The sequence below is a fragment of the Diceros bicornis genome, chromosome X (assembly GCF_020826845.1).
Source record: "Diceros bicornis minor isolate mBicDic1 chromosome X, mDicBic1.mat.cur, whole genome shotgun sequence".
NCBI lineage: Eukaryota > Metazoa > Chordata > Mammalia > Perissodactyla > Rhinocerotidae > Diceros > Diceros bicornis.
Genome location: NC_080781.1, coordinates 7,846,409 through 7,862,617, shown reverse-complemented (window position 1 = coordinate 7,862,617; position 16,209 = coordinate 7,846,409). Strand labels below are relative to the sequence as shown.

General features: G+C 46.9%; 1 protein-coding gene across 5 annotated transcripts in view; it reads right to left on the bottom strand.

Annotated features, from left to right (window-relative positions):
• The window catches only part of CLCN4 (chloride voltage-gated channel 4), an 83,811-nt gene extending 67,826 nt beyond the window's left edge, over positions 1-15,985 (bottom strand). For 2 of the 5 annotated variants that reach the window (XM_058535423.1, XM_058535421.1), the window contains exons 1-2: positions 15,816-15,984; positions 14,361-14,630 (exon numbers count right to left, since the gene is read on the bottom strand). The gene's annotated coding sequence lies outside the window, so the exon portion shown is untranslated. Of the gene's footprint in view, positions 1-13,354; positions 14,332-14,360; positions 14,631-15,815 lie in introns of those variants that run through there. The other 3 variants (XM_058535422.1, XM_058535424.1, XM_058535425.1) reach the window with 3 other exon arrangements.
• Between the last annotated feature and the right edge of the window lie 224 nt (positions 15,986-16,209).

Genomic DNA, 16,209 nt, shown 5'->3' with positions numbered 1-16,209 from the left:
GGTCACTTCCTCCCCTCTTCCCCCTTCCTCCTTGGCCCACCTCCCAGCACCAGCACTCTCTGTGCTCATTTGGCTGCAGTCTGGCTTCCCCAGGACTGGGCAGCCGGTGTGGGGCCATGAGCCTCCCTCCGTGGCATGGTTCCTACAGCCTCAGGGCCACACAGCTATTTGTCCCATTTTGGAACACAGCCTGCGTGTCGGAAAGGGGATGAGGCCAACTGCATGTGGCCTCGGGTGACACAATGGACTCAGTGTTCTCACATCCCCACCCCAGGGGACAGGGAGAAGGGGCATGAGGTCTCTGTATTCCTGGGGCCAAGGATTCAAAATCTCCCCAGAGACTCCTTCTCACAGTACCAACAGTAACAACAACTCTGTACAGGGCTCCCAGTGTGCCGGGTGCTGGCCTAAGCACTTCATATGGACTCATTCAGCAGGGCTCCTGACACCCTCAGGAGTAAATACTGTCACCCTCAGGCCCACGTGACAGATAAGCAGACCGAGGCAGAGGAGAGGTCAGGTCACGGGCCCAAGTCTCACAGACAGTGAGTGGGGAGCCGGATTCGAGCCCAGGCCCCAAGGGCCCTTCCTCCACAACAGCCTAGCAGGCCTCACTCCTATCAGGACCCGAGAGCCACCTGCCTCCACCAAGAGGCCCTGCTGGGCACGCTTCTCCTAAACTGTGTGGAAAGAGCTGAAGCAAAGGCCCGCTGGGTTACCCTCTGACCTCCCCTGCAAACGCTGCTGTGAGCTCACCAGGGCGGCCACACCAAAGAACCAGACTGGATGGCTCACGTAACAGAAATGTATCGTCTCACAGTTCTGGAGGCCAGAAGTCTGAGATCAAGGTGACAGCAGCATTGGTTCCTTCTGGAGGCTATGAGGGAAGGAGCTCTCTCCTTAGCTTGTAAATGGCCGTGTTCTCACTATGTTTCTTCACACCATCTTCTCTCTGTGCCTGTCCGTGTAGAAACCTCCTCTTCCTATAAGGATACCAGTCATACTGGATTAGGGACCACCCTAATGGCCTCATTTTAATTGGGTTACCTCTGTAAAGACCCTGTCACCAAATAAGGTCGCATTCTGAGGTATTGGCGGTTAGGACTTCAACATGTGAATTTTGAGGGACACAATTCAGTCCATAACAGCTGCTGAAAACAATGCTGGAGGGAAATAGCACTCTGCCCCTCCCTCTCCTGGGACCTCTTCAGACTGACCTTCCATTGACCATTTTCCTCCACAACAATCTATTTTCTGCTTATGTGGGGAATACCCACCTCAGAGATAAAAAAAATTTCAACAGACACTCACGACCAGCAACTTTGTGAAGGTTAAGTGCAAGGGAGTCATCAAATCCGGCCTAGAGGTGTTCCACCCGTGTCCTCAGAACAAGGCCACAGGCGAACACCGCCACGGGGTGGCTTAACCATTTTCTAGCTGGGTTACCAGGCGAAGGCTGAAATGACAGTTACTTCATATGTTTTAGGCAAAGGGGTGCTGGTGGAAGGCATGACGAAGCTAAGAGGAAAAATGACTCGTCTGTAGCGTGCGGTCAGCCCTCCTATCTACTAACCACAAAGCCCTTCTAACCCGCCCAGCACCTCCAAGGGTTACAGTGGAGAAGAAAAATAAGTTTCACATTGAGCCATTTAAACCCAGAAGGGAAACTAAGAAGCAAGAGGCAGGTAAGCACAGTCAGCCCTCAGAGAGACGTGGTAAAAAGTGCTGGGCAAGCACAAGGGAAGCAGTGTCAGCCACGAGAAATGAGTCAGCAGGGCCCCGGCCACCAGGGCAGGGAGCAGACTTCCGAGGGGATAAGCAGAAAGCAGCGTCTGTGTGCCATTCTCCTTCCAGCCAAAGCCCACACCCACCCCGGGCATCCGAGCTGCTGCTGACGGGAGCGAGCCCAACACTGTCCTCGGAGGGCCAAGGGCCTGCCCCCAGTCCTCCAGGACTTGCCCCTGTGTGACTTCAGGAGGGGTTACAGTCACCTCCGACAGGGAAGGCTCTGGTCTCAAACTGCCATCAGTTCAACCCAGGGCCAGGCTCCCTCCTCTGAGGCACTGCACAAACACCCATACAACAGCCAGCAAGTGCTCGGTGGGCACAAGTGCAGAGGGAACTGTGTCTGGAAGGAAGGAAACACAGCAGAGGGATGGGGACTATGCCTGGCCCGGGCAGGGAGAGCTCGGGTCAGGTGACAAGGAAAGGCCACTTGGAGAAGATGACAATGGACAGTGAATGACCTGCCTGGCCAGCATGTGGTGTGGGGGCCCAGCCCTCCAGAGAGAGAACAGCCAATTCACAGACCCAGTGACAGGGACAAGTATACTGGGCTCGAGGGGCAGCAAGAGAGCTGTGCATGGGCAGGACTGTGACCCCAAGAATTACAGCCACCAAACAGTGGCCCAAGGACTCAGGTGACTTCATCCACAGCAGGAAAGCTTTTCTAGTATCATATGCTGAACGCACGTCCCATCTCCTTTGCTGTCCCTGCGAACCGCCGCCCATCAAGGGTAATGCTGTCCCTGCCCCAGGCACAACAGGCGACGCAGGCGGCCTCCACAGCCTCCATCTTGAAGCGCTGTAATTACACATTCACAGTGTGACCCGACCGCCCGTGCTCTTCTGATAGCCAGCCCACCCCGGAGCCTGCACAACATGCTGCAAAAGTAGTCAGAGGCATGGTGCTAACTTAGAGCTCACCTGGTCCCCCAGGTCACTGCTCACCTGGCCACCAGCCCAGCCACCTCACCAGCCACCCTGCTTTCTCCCTTACCCACCTCTGACTCTTCTTACAGCTGCCAACGTCATCCTTTCAAACACAAGTCCCTACATGTCACTCCACCGCCCAAAAGTATCCAGTGGCTTTCCATCACACGTAGAACAATCCAGGGCTGGTGCCGCTCCTGCCAAGTTCCCGTGTGGTCTGCCCCCGCTACCCCTCTGGGCACCTTTCCCACCACGTCTTCTCTGGGTTGCTCTTCTCTGGACACACAGAGCTCCTTGCTGTTCCTTAAATACAGCCGGCTCTGCCTCACCTCGGGATCTTTGCACTGGCTGTTGCCTCAGCCCTGAACACTCAGCCACCTCGATGTTCACACAGCTCTCTCTCACTTCATTCGGGTCCCCGCTCACGTGTTAGCCCTCAGAGCGGCCTTCGTGACCAGTGTTCTAACTAGCATTGTGAATCCATCACCGTCCATCCTCCGCCTCCCCTTATAAAATAGAGTGATTTTCTCTTTCCTCAACTCGAATGTCAGTTCCACAGAGCATGAACCTTGTCCATTTGGTTCCACAGTGTACCCCATTGCCTAGACTAGTAGGTCTCAACCAGGGGCAATTTTGCCCACGAGGGGACATTTGGCAATGTCTGGAGTTGGCTGTCACAACTGGGGGGCAGGGCAGTGGTTGCTACTGGCATCTAGTGGATGGAGGCCAAGGATGCTGCTAAACAACCTACAGTGCACAGAACAGTCCCCACCACAGAGAATCATCCAGGCCAAATGTCCCTAGTGTCAAGGTTGAGAAACCCTGGCCTAGACACAGAGAGACATAGCAGGGACCCAACAAATATCTGCTGAACAAAGAAGTAAATGAGGGAGTGAATGAATGAACGAATACTGAGGCTCATGTCTCATGCAAATGCCTTTGCAGGTCTCGTGATATTGACAGTCTTTTCTCAGGATGCTAATATATCACTGATCTTTTCATTCACCAAGTATTTACCAAGCACCTCCTCGGCCGAGGGCTCCGTGCTGTGTTCACAGTAGTGATAGGGCCAAGCAGAGCCTGAAGTGGAAAAAAGAACATTCTGTACAAGGCTTCGAGGGACCCAGGTGGCTCCCCAGCTCTGTCACTATCGGTCACATGACCTTGGGCAAGTCACACTTGACTTCTCTGGACATCTGTTCCTCATACAGAAGACAGGAGGGTTGCTGTGATTCTGAAGCTCACTTCCAATATCTAAATTCTATGCATTTAATTAATCCCGGAGGATCTGTTCCTCTTTAGCATTTTTACATTCATATAATACCATTATCATTGACTACAAAAGCCTGTGTAAGCCACATGTCCCTCAATAGGGGACTGCTTAGGTAAATGACCACACCGTCCACAGTGGAACACTGTGAGTCTGCTTATAAGAGCAGTCAGAGAAATGGGGCGTATCCAGTGCTCCCACTTTTTCTCTAAAAGTGCTATTCACAAGAAAATGGAATGAATGAATTACTGCTAAATGAAACAACGTGGATGAATCTCAAAATCACGCTGAGTGAAAGAAGCCAGATATAAAAGTGTATGTATGGTAGGATTCCATGTACGTGAAGTTCAAGAACGGGCAAAAGCAAACTGTGCTGACAGAAATCAGAGTGGGGGTTGCCTCTGGCCAGAGGGTTAGGCTAAGGGGAGGCAAGATGGGGCCCTCTGGGGGTACCGGGAATGTTCTCTGCCAAAAATGGCTGAATTAAGATCCACGCATTTTGCTCCACATAAATTACATCCCAATAAAGCAAAAAAAAAAAAACTGCTATATACATTCTATAGATGGGTATATGTGCACAGATATTTTCGGATAAAGTTATTAGTGCTTGCCTTTGGAAGGGGATTAGGGGACTGGGGATGGGAAGAAGACTTTGTTTTCTTTGCATAACCTTGACACTGCTTGAAATTCTCACTATGTACACATAATATGAAAAACAAGTCACTCAAAAAATACTTACCATGATTTATAAAGGAAACCCAGCCCTGCCCTTCGGAAGGAGAGTTTATCTCCGGCTGTCCACTGAAAATATGGTTAAGCAAAGCTTTGCTAACAAGGCCTTCTCCACAGCCAGCACGCCAGGGTCGTGCTGGGACTGTCCCCACACACCCGCCCCCATCAGTGGTGGGAGGACAGATGAGCCAACACCACTAACTATTCGCCTCGGTCTGGTTCAGGAGGTGGAGGGGTGGAGGGCAGGGGGGTGAGCTGGGAACCTCTGGGGCAGCTGGCCTCAGGCCCATGCAATCAGGGGCACCTGGAGCTGGGTTAAAAATGCTCCTGCTGGGCCTCACCCCAGACCTACTCAATTGGAATCCCCCACACGTCTAAGAGCCTACATTTCTTTTCTTTTTTCTTAACTTTTTATTATGAACATTTTCAAATACACAGAACATTATCCAGAAGAGTCCAATGAAAAACACCAATCAGATTCAACCACGTTCCTATTTGGTCATATTGCCTCATCTCTTTCTTTCTTCATTTAATTGAACCATTTAAAACTAAATTATTGATCTAGAGCACTAGTTCTCAAACTGTGATCTGGGAACAACTTGGAGTCCCCCAGACCCTTTAGGGAGGCCCATGCTGTTAAAAAATTTTTATAATAATCTTAAATTGTTATTTGCCTTTTTCCATTCTCATTCTCTTGTGAATGTACAGTAGAACTTTCCAGAGGCTACATGACATGTGATACTGCAACACGTTGAATGTAGAAGCAGGTATGAGAATTAAATTCATCTGTCTTCTATTCAGCCTCACATTAAAGAAATCTCCAAAAATGATTTAAAAAAATTAAAAAGTAACTTATTGCTATCATGACACTTCATCCCTAAATACTTCAGCATGCATCTCCAAAGAAGACGACTCTTCCATATACACACACGTGGGCCGGCCCCGTGGCTTAGCGGTTAAGTGCGAGCACTCTGCTACTGGCGGCCCGGGTTGGGATCCCGGTCGCGCACCGACGCACCGCTTCTCCAGCCATGCTGAGGCCGCGTCCCACATACAGCAACTAGAAGGATGTACAACTATGACGTACAACTATCCACTGGGGCTTTGGGGAAAAAAAGGAGGATTGGCAATAGATGTTAGCTCAGAGCTGGTCTTCCTCAGCAAAAAGAGGAAGATTAGCACGGATGTTAGCTCAGGGCTGATCTTCCTCACAAAAAAAAAAATAAATAAAATAAAAAGTAAAAAACATGTACACACGTGTTAGCTATCTCCTGCTGGGTAACAAATTATCCCAAAACATGGCAGCAAGAAACAAATGTCTTATCTCACTGTCTCTATGTCAGGAATCCAGGAGTGGCTTCACTGGGTGCCCACCACACCACAAGATTATCACATCCAATAAAATGTACAGTAGTTTCCTCATATCATCTAATAGCCAGTCACATAAAAAAAACCCAGGTGTCCGCAAATGCCTATTACAGATGTTTGTTCAGGCCAGGATCCAACCAAGGGTTACAAGTCACATTTGGTTATTGTCATGGACTGAACGTGTCCCCCCTAAGTTCATATGTTGAAAAGTGAACCCACAATGTGATGGTATTAGGAGGTGGGGCCATTGGGAGGTGATCAGATCATGCGTGGAGCCCCCATGAGGGGACTAGTGCCCTTATAAAAGAGGCCCCACAGAGCTAACTCGCTCTCTTCCTGCCACGTGAGGACACAGGAGAAAGGCAGCCGTCTGCAGCCCAGAAGAGGGCCCTCACCAGAACCCCACCAGACTGGCACCCTGACCTTGGACTTCCAGTCCCCCGAACCGTGAGAAATAATGTCTGTTGTTGATAAGCCACCCAGCCTCTGGTACTCCGTCAGAGCAGCAGAGCTGACCAGGACAGTTATTCAGTCTCTCATGTCTCAGTTGATGGAGAATCCTCCTTTTTTACTTTTTTCACAATTTTGACTTGTTGCAGAGACAGGGCCAGATGGTCCACAAAGGGTGACAAGTCATTCTGAGCACACGGGGGTCAGGGGCCTGGTCTGGGGCACAGGCAAATTGTAGAATTGTCACCGACTAGGTGCCCTGAGAAACTCAAGGCTGGGTTTGGAAGCATTTAACTGTTTTTCCAAGTTATTTTTTCCGTTTTGTATGTTAAGGAGATGCAACCAACAACCACCCTGAAACTGACCAAGCCTCACCACAGGAGCTACGCCCATGACCTTTGCCTCATTTTTAATGCTAAGATCTCTCCAGGAGGAGCTTAGGTCTCATTAGCATAACCTGCAGTGTATGAAGAAACATGTTTTCCAACTGAGCCTGCGCAGGCAGGCGAATACCCACTTCTCCCTTTTGAATATTCATTCCCCATGCGAAATAAAGGTCCCTGCTTCCCTTTGTTCAGGGACGCCATGACTTTGGAAATGATTCCTCATGGCCTCCTATTTGCTACAAATACACTTTACTTTGTGAGACAACTTTCACTGGTGTAGAGTCTTATTTAACTCACCAGGAGGCGAGCACACTTGGTTTGGTAACAGAATGGGACCTGTTAAGGAGCAAGGCCGGCCATGCACCAGGACCCGCAAGTGCACAAAGGCGGCTACTGGCCCGGCGTTCTGCACAGCGGCTCTGTCTCCCTGAAGACCAACCTCCCCGGAAGACCAATTATTATGAGGCCTGGAAGAGTCAGAGAGAGAGAGCTGATGGCAAGGGAAGGGAGGGAGGCACATTGCAGGCAGAGACCCAAATTTTTCTGGCCATTCTAAGCCCCCCCACTCGCCCATCCGCAAACACACGAAACATGGCCCGCACCTTGCAATGCCACACTGCCACCACTGCTTCCTGTCTCTCGGGAGTTTTCCAGCTCGCAGACCCTCTTACATCCATCTGATCCCCCCAAACAAGCCAAGGAAGCAGGCCCAGCAAGTACAGTTGTTTCCATTTTATAGACCGGGTGGCCGCTCCGGGAGGGGGAAGTGATGCAGCCAGAGCCGCCCTCCCTTCGACACAAGTCCTGTTCTGAGGCTGAAAGCGTGTGCCCACCACCGCCCTGAGGGGTGGCGCCAGAGGCGTTCTGAGGGCAGTTTGCGTCGGTCTCCTCCTAGCTGCAAAGACATCACCCCCACCTTCTCCCACAGTCGGCGCCAGCACCATTCGTGATCTCAGCTCCGCCTTCAACACCCCCACGGGTACTGTGACTCCCACTTTCGCAGGGAAGGAAAGGGACACTCGGCTGTCAGGTCCGCCCCAGGTTCCGAGTCAACGTGGATATGTCGTCCTCCAGGTCTGCTGAGCCCCACGTCCCAGCAGGTTTCAGCACACACTTATCTAGTGCTTGGGGTTTTTTCTTTCCCTAACACTCTCCTTTCTGCCAAGCTTGCTTTCCAGCTACAACTGGCATACAAACAGGCCTCCCATTTGGATAGAAGCTATTTCTGGAACCACACAGCATAAAAAAAAGCCTTCACATTGTATTTTCCAACACACAGCATACGACGTTATGAAAGGGAATCAGCTCTCTGACCAAGAGCTCAGCATCAGACAAACCACAGGACAGTGAATTCTAGAATACTGGAGCCAGAATGTTTAGAGATCATCTGAATCAGTGGTTCTCAACCGGGGGCAACGGAGCGCCCCCAGGGGACACGTGGCAATGTCTGGAGACATTTTTGATTGTCACAACTTGGGAGGAGGAGTGCTACTGGCATCTAATGGGTAGAGGCCAGGGATGCTGCTAAACACCCTACAGTGCACAGGACGGCCCCACACATCAGATTTACCCAGCCTCACATGCCAATAGTGCCGAGGTTGAGAAACCCTGATCTAAATTCCCTGTACTCTGAGGACAAGAAGACTGAGACCCAAAGACACAAAGTGACTTGTCCAAGGTCACCCAGTCGCAAAGCCAGAAGTGGAATCCAGGTCTCTACTGCATCCATCTGTCATCTGCTCTGCTCTGTCTGGCGTTAGGCTAGGGGAGAAGGAGGGTGGCAAGCTGAGGTTTTTAGTCCTTGTAGTCAACCTGAACAAAACAAAGAAAACTGCAAAATAGATTACTGAAATACTGCAGCAACACATCAGGGCGTCCAAACTCTGAAAGAAATGCCTCTCACAAAATTACACCTTCCACAAAAATTCACTCAAAATGGATTAAAGACTCAAACGTAAGACCTGAAACCATAAAACTCCTAGAAGAAAACACATGCGCTAAGCTCCTTGACATAAGTCTTGGTGATGATTTTTTGATTCTGACACCAAAAGCAAAAATAAATAAGTGGGACCACATCATATTAAAGAGCTTCTGCACAGCAAAGGTAACCATCAATAAAATGAAAAGGCGACCTACTGAATGGGAGAAAATATTTGCAAATCATATCTCTCTCAGATAAGGGGCTAATATCCAAAATATATAAAGAACTCATACAACTCAATAGCAAAAAAACAAACAATCTGATTAAAAAACGAGCAGAAGATCTGAATAGACATTTTTCCAAAGAAGACATACAGAGGGCCAACAGGCACATGACAGCTGCTCAGCATCACTAACCATCAGGGAAATGCAAATCGAAACCACAGTGAGCTATCATCTCACACCTCTTAGAATAGCTATTATCAAAAAGGCGAGATAACAAGTGTTGGTGAGGATGTGGAGAAAAGGGAACTCTTGTGCACTGTTGGTGGGAATGTAAATTGGTGAAGCCACTATGGAAAACAGTATGGAGGTTCCTCAAAAAATTAAAAATAGAACTACCATATGATCCAGCAATTCCACTTCCGGGTATTTATCCGAACAAAACAAAAACACTAACTCAAAAAGATATTTGCACCCCCATGTTCATTGCAGCATTATTTACAATAGCCAAGACACGGAAACAACCTAAGTATCCATCAATGGATGAATGGATAAAGAAAATGCAGTGTGTATATATATATTTTTATTTTATTTATTATTTTTTTTGTGAGGAAGATCAGCCCTAACATCTGCCAATCCTCCTCTTTTTTTGCTGAGGAAGACCTGCCCTGGGCTAACATCGTGCCCATCTTCCTCCACTTTATATGGGACGCCGCCCCAGCATGGCCTGACAAGCGGTGCATTGGTGCACACCCGGGATCCGAACCAGCGAACCCCGGGCCGCTACAGTGGAACGCGCGCACTTAACCACTTGCGCCACCAGGCCGGCCCCTGCAGTGTGTATATAGACAACGGAATATTATTCAACCATAAAAAAAGAATGAAACCTTGCCATTTGTGACAACATGGATGGACCTCAAGGGCATTATGCTAAGTGAAATAAGTCAGACAAAGAAAGACAAATACCATATGATCCCTCCTATATTATATGTGTAATCTAAAAATAAAAAAAAAAGCTCATAGATACAGAGAAAGATTGGTGGTTGCCAAAGGCAGGGGGTGAGGGGTGGGAAAAATGAAATTTTTTAAAAAAAAGGAAACTTCAGACATGGTTGGATCCAGGGGCTTGAAAATAATTGATAAAAAATGAAAATCAGTTACCAACTAGGCAATGAGAATTGCTAGCTGTCTCCTCCTTGGTAGTGATTTCAGCTTGAAACCACATGCTGCCAAATCCAGCTCATCCCTGACCCTCCACCCATGAGAACCGTGGAGGCGCCACAGAGGGTTTGACCTCCTCTGGCATGAGCAAGGTGGCTCCTGGCAGGCCGTCGAGACTTGTTCAATAACTAAAGATTGGCTAATGTACTAAACAGTTACTCAATATGTCCAATATCATGCCCAGTGCTGGAGATTACAGGAATGAATGAGACAGACTCTAATCCCTGCCTTCATGGAGTTCATGTTCTAGCAGAGGAAACAGACCTGAAACTCAATAAATCAGTAAATTATAAAAAAATAAATTTAAAAAAATAAGAGAGAGGCCAGCCCAGTGGCACAGCAGTTAAGTGCACGCCCTCCGCTTCGGCAGCCCGGAGTTCGCAGGTTCGGATCCCGGGCGCGCACCGACGCACTGCATGTCAAACCATGCTGTGGTGGCATCCCATAGAAAGTAGAGGAAGAGGGCCGGCCCCGTGGCTTAGCGGTTTAGCGGTTAAGTGCACGCGCTCTGATGCTGGCGGCCTGGGTTCGGATCCCAGGCGCGCACCGACGCACCGCTTCTCCGGCCATGCTGGGGCCGAGTCCCACATGCAGCGGCTGGAGGGGTGTGCAACTATGGCGTACAGCTATCTACTGGGGCTTTGGGGGGATAAATAAATAAATAAACTTTAAAAAAAAAAAAAAAAGAAAGTAGAGGAACATGAGGCCGGGCCCGTGGCTTAGCGGTTAAGTGCTTGCGCTCCGCTGCTGGCGGCCCGGGGTTCGGATCCCGGGCGCGCACTGACACACTGCTTCTCCAGCCACGCTGAGGCTGCATCCCACATACAGCAACTAGAAGGATGTGCAACTATGACATACAACTATCTACTGGGGCTTTGGGGGAAAATAAATAAATAAATAAAATTATAAAAAAAGAAAGTAGAGGAAGACGGGCACAGATGTTAGCCCAGGGCCCAGTCTTCCTCGGCAAAAAAGGGGAGGATTGGCGACAGATGTTAGCTCAGGGCTGATCGTCCTCACAAAATAAATAAATAAATAAATACGAGATACCATTACTACCCACTAGAATGGCTAAAATTTAAAAAAAACAAAACTGATAATACCAAGGTGCTGGCAGGGAATAATTTACATACAATAAGACTCATTCACTTAAAAAAATAAACACAATAGATACCACTACATACCTACTAGCATGGCTAAAATATTTTAAAATATGTAACACCAAAGTGCTGTCAAGGATGCTGAGCAACTGAAATTCTATACATTGCTGGTAGAAATGCAACATGGTACATGCACCCTGGAAAATAGCTTGGTATTTTCTTATAAAGTTAAACATACATTAAAAACAAACAAGGCTACAGTAGTAAAGACACAGATGATAGATACAGAGATACAGAGACATAGATGTGGAGATATAGATACAGATATAGATACAGGTATAGACATAGACATGGATATGGATATAGATACAGACATGGATATAGGCGTAGACATGGATATGGATGTAGATATAGACAAGGAGATATAGATACGGATACAGAGATAGATATAGGCATGGATATATAGATATAGACATGGATGAATACAGACATAGACATGGATATGGAGATACAGATATAGACATGGATACAGACATAGACATGGATATGGATATAGATATAGACATGGAAATAAAGATATAGACATAAACATGGATATAGATATAGACATGGAAATAAAGATATAGACATGGATATAGACACAGACATGGGTATGGATATAGGTATATACATGGATACAAACATAGACATGGATATGGATATAGATATAGACATGGATACAGACATAGATATAGATATATAGACATGGAGATACAGATACAGACATGGATACAAACATAGACATGGATAAAGACATGAATACGGACATAGATATAGATATACAGACATGGAGATACAGACACAGATATAGACATGGATATGGATATAGACATAGATGTGGAAATAAAGATACAGACATGGATATAGACATGGAGATAAAGATATAGACATGGATATAGACAAAGACATGTATGGATATAGATATAGACATGGAGATATATAGACATGGATATAGACACAGACATGGATATGGATATAGATATAGACATGGAAATATAGATATAGACATGGATATAGACATAGACATGGATATGGATATAGGTATAGACATGGAAATAAAGATATAGACATAGGCTGGCCCAGCGGCATAGTTGTTAAGTTTGGGTGCTCCACTTCGGCAGCCCGGGGTTTGTGGGTTCGGATTCTGGGTGCAGACCTACACACCGCTCATCAAGCCATGCTGTGGTGGCGTCCCACATATAAAATGGAGGAAGGTGGGCACAGATGTTAGCTCAGGGCCAATCTTCCTCAGCAAAAAGGGGAAGATTAGCAACAGATGTTAGCTCAAGGCTAATCTTCCTCACACAAACAAAAAAAGATATAGACGTGGATATAGACATAGACATGGATAGGGATATAGATAAGGAGATACAGAAATAGACATGTAGACATAGACATGGATATGGATATAGATATAATTTTGACATTTGGCTTTCTAGGCTGAAGTATATGCAAGACTATGTCCCAATATCTTGCCAGTTCATTTTCTGACATAGCTTTAATTTCTCAGAAACATTATTTTGATTTTAGCACACGATTAGTATTGCTGACTTCACCCCTATCCCCATCCACATTTTTCTTTAAACAGGGCTCACATCCTGTCTCTTTTTCCCCCTGATGTCTTCTGGGTGGATCTTACAAAGTTCTAAGTTGGAAGAGAGTTCTCTGTGGTTTTTCTAGCTTTGCCTTACTCCGAAATAAATGATCACAGCAAATCAATTGAAAATGAGTTAGAAAATAAAGCAGAGGGAGGCAGTATAATCCCCTTCTTAGAGCCAAAGAAGCTATTTGGTCTGCCTGAGACCATAGTAAGCCCACTGTAAAAAAAAAAAGAAGAAGAAAAAGAAAAAAAAAGAAAGAAATCCTTCTTTATCAACTAAAATAGCATTGCTTTACAGATCCTCCAACAGTTGCCAGTGGGTCCAATTACTCACCATGTGAGTTCCAATACAGTTTACTGACACCAAGGCTTCCCGAAGGGTCATGTTTTACAAGAAAGAATGCCACATTCTCCTCCTAAGGGTGCCCACACACACACCTCTTGGCCTCCGGTTGTATTTGAACCAGAGAAAGTAACGTAATCACAGGTCAGAACTCTCAAAAGAGTCCATTAAAATCCCACCCCCTATCCTGCCAGAACCGAAAAGTCACCTGACCCCCTCCATCTGCCGCTGAGTCATCAAGCCCCTTCTTTGAGCAAGGGAATTATTCAGCAAGGGAATCAAAAAGAACCCTGGGAATTCTTGGGTTTTGGTGTTCGTCTCCACCCTCACCCTCGTCTAAAGACCATTTTGTTCTTAAGAGATGTAGCTGATTCCCTCTTTCTTTCACCCGCATGGTTACCTTCGGAGGCTGCCTTTGATTTTATTGGATACTGTTATTTTTACATCTCTTTAAAACACCTGCAAGAAACAAAATACATTTCCGACATATCCCCTTTAAATGCTAGAAGCTTGCAAAATAATACAAAACGATTTAGATTGCACATCTAGCTCTTAAATCGCTAACCAAAGAGTTTCCATTCCATCAGAGCAAAGCAGCTTCTGCTTTGAAAGAAATCAGGCTAAACACTGAGGACAAACCCCTGTAAGAATTAGTAAATGTGTCATTATTTAAGAAGCACAATGACAAGTGGAAAACATTTGATAGTTATCTTTGACAAGCCCCTCTCTCTCTTTATAATGCGTGTATCGTGATCATTCCAGATTTCTTTCCTCCTGAACAAGATGATCCGGTCTTTCTGTCTGGCCCCTGCCCACTTTCCCAGGATGGGCATGCCAAGACCCAAGTCACGCGTGGGCCTGCAACAGCCCTCCCCCGCCTGGCACCTGCAGCAGCTGCAGCAGCCAGAGACCCCACTTTCGCTTTCCGGGGTGCCGACCGGCAGGAGGCCCGCGGGCCGGGGCTCCTCCTGCAGAGTCGGTGCCGCACGCCCCTTACCTGCAGTGCCGCATGGCGCAGCCCGGCCGCCCACCTGCACAGCATCCTAGAGCATCCTTTCTTCAGCGCGACGGCTGCGAGCGCGGTGACGTCACCAGGAGGCAGGCCCCACGCCGGCACGTGACACCCTCGGGGCGAGGCGGGGGGGTAGGGGCGCGGGGTCTTAGGGAGAAGACCTGGAAGTCCCTGGAGGTGAGGAGCGAGTGGCGGGGAAGCCTCGCTCCGGCCTGCCGTCTGGGCGATTTGCTTGCTGCGCGCAGCTTGCCTGGCCTTTCACGAAGTATGGGAAACAAACAGCGCACAGAAGGAGAAATCCAAATGATTACAGGCTCCAAGCATGTAATAGGATTTCAAAAGAGCTAGCAATAAGGGGATTAGTAATTAAAGGAAACAATTTAGTGTTTTATTTTAAAAAGTCTTTATCAAATGCAATGGAGAAATAAACATTTTGTGCAAATCAAAATGACGGTTTAAATTTTGAGTGCATGGACATACTTTGCATAGAGATTCAGTGTTTCAAATCATATAGCAAATATATCAAATACTTTAATTTGAAGCATATTCATTATGGATTATTATACTAATTGCACTGATGAATAATGCTTTTATTTACTCTCAGTAGCTGCACTCCAATATTAATTTTTATTTGCCAAAGAAAAAAATAGTGATACCACGTATTTATACTACTTACTCGAATATTTGATTATTTAAAATAAAGCACTATTGCATGAGCATGGCTGTACTTGGGTCTGTGTTTGTTTTGTTAAATATTCTGGCAAGGAATTTGAACTCTCAGACATGAAAGAGTTAATTCACAATAACTCATTTTATGTTTTCTAATTTTTATGACATTCTGCAGAAGTGAGTCATCTTACTATTACAGAAAATATGTAGGATATCAACATTTCTCATTCACAACGGAAACAGCGTTGCCTAGAAAGCCTTAGAAAATTCCAACTGTGATCATGCCGTAAATTTGAAATGGCATATTTCAAACTTTAGCAGTGAACACATCAACTTTTCTTTTGCCACACCACATAAATGGTTTTGAAGTGGGAAGGGGCAAAAGCAGGAACTGTTTTTATTTGTATTCCAGTTTCATATAGATTAGCTTAGTTTCGCTTGAGTTTAAATAACAATTTTAACATTCCCTTCGCTCACGCGCCTGAAAGAGATGTGAAATATTGTTTTACAAGCAGGCAGGAGTTACTTGCTATTTATTCCAGCAGCTTTCACGTCCTTCTATATTTAACCGGTGCCCTTTTACCACGATTCCCTCCAGATTAACCAAATTTCTGTTCAGAAGGTCAGTCTCTAATTTGGGGATAAATATGGGCCCTTGTCTCTCACAGCCATCTATTATTTTCAACATCAGATTTTAAAAATCAACATAGTGGCCGTGTAGTTTTCTAGGTCACTCCTCTCGTTTGTTTTTCTGAGTGATAAGCAACTTACCTTTGCTTTCAGGTTCCTGAGATATAAAGTTAAAATGCTATCGAATTCCCCTGCTCCTGTGGGTTGAGGGTCTGATGGAGACAGAAACTGACAAGCTTATTTTCCTGCCCGAAGCAAATGTCGATTTCAGTCTCAGGCGCCCGGGATCCACCTCCACCTCCCGGCGAGCCCGGCTGGGAGCGTCACGTGCTCGGCCCTGCCACTCAGCCCCGCCCAGCCCGCTCGGTCACCTCTTGGCTCTGGAGGCCCGCCATGCCAATTTCTTTCGCCTCCTATACTCGGTGTTTTCGTGTCCAGAGACAAACCAGCGTCCCCGACACAGGATGCGCTGCCCTCAGAGGCTGGGTTGCACAGACTACGGTCACAGGAGTTCCAGGAATCAGTGGGAGCTGGA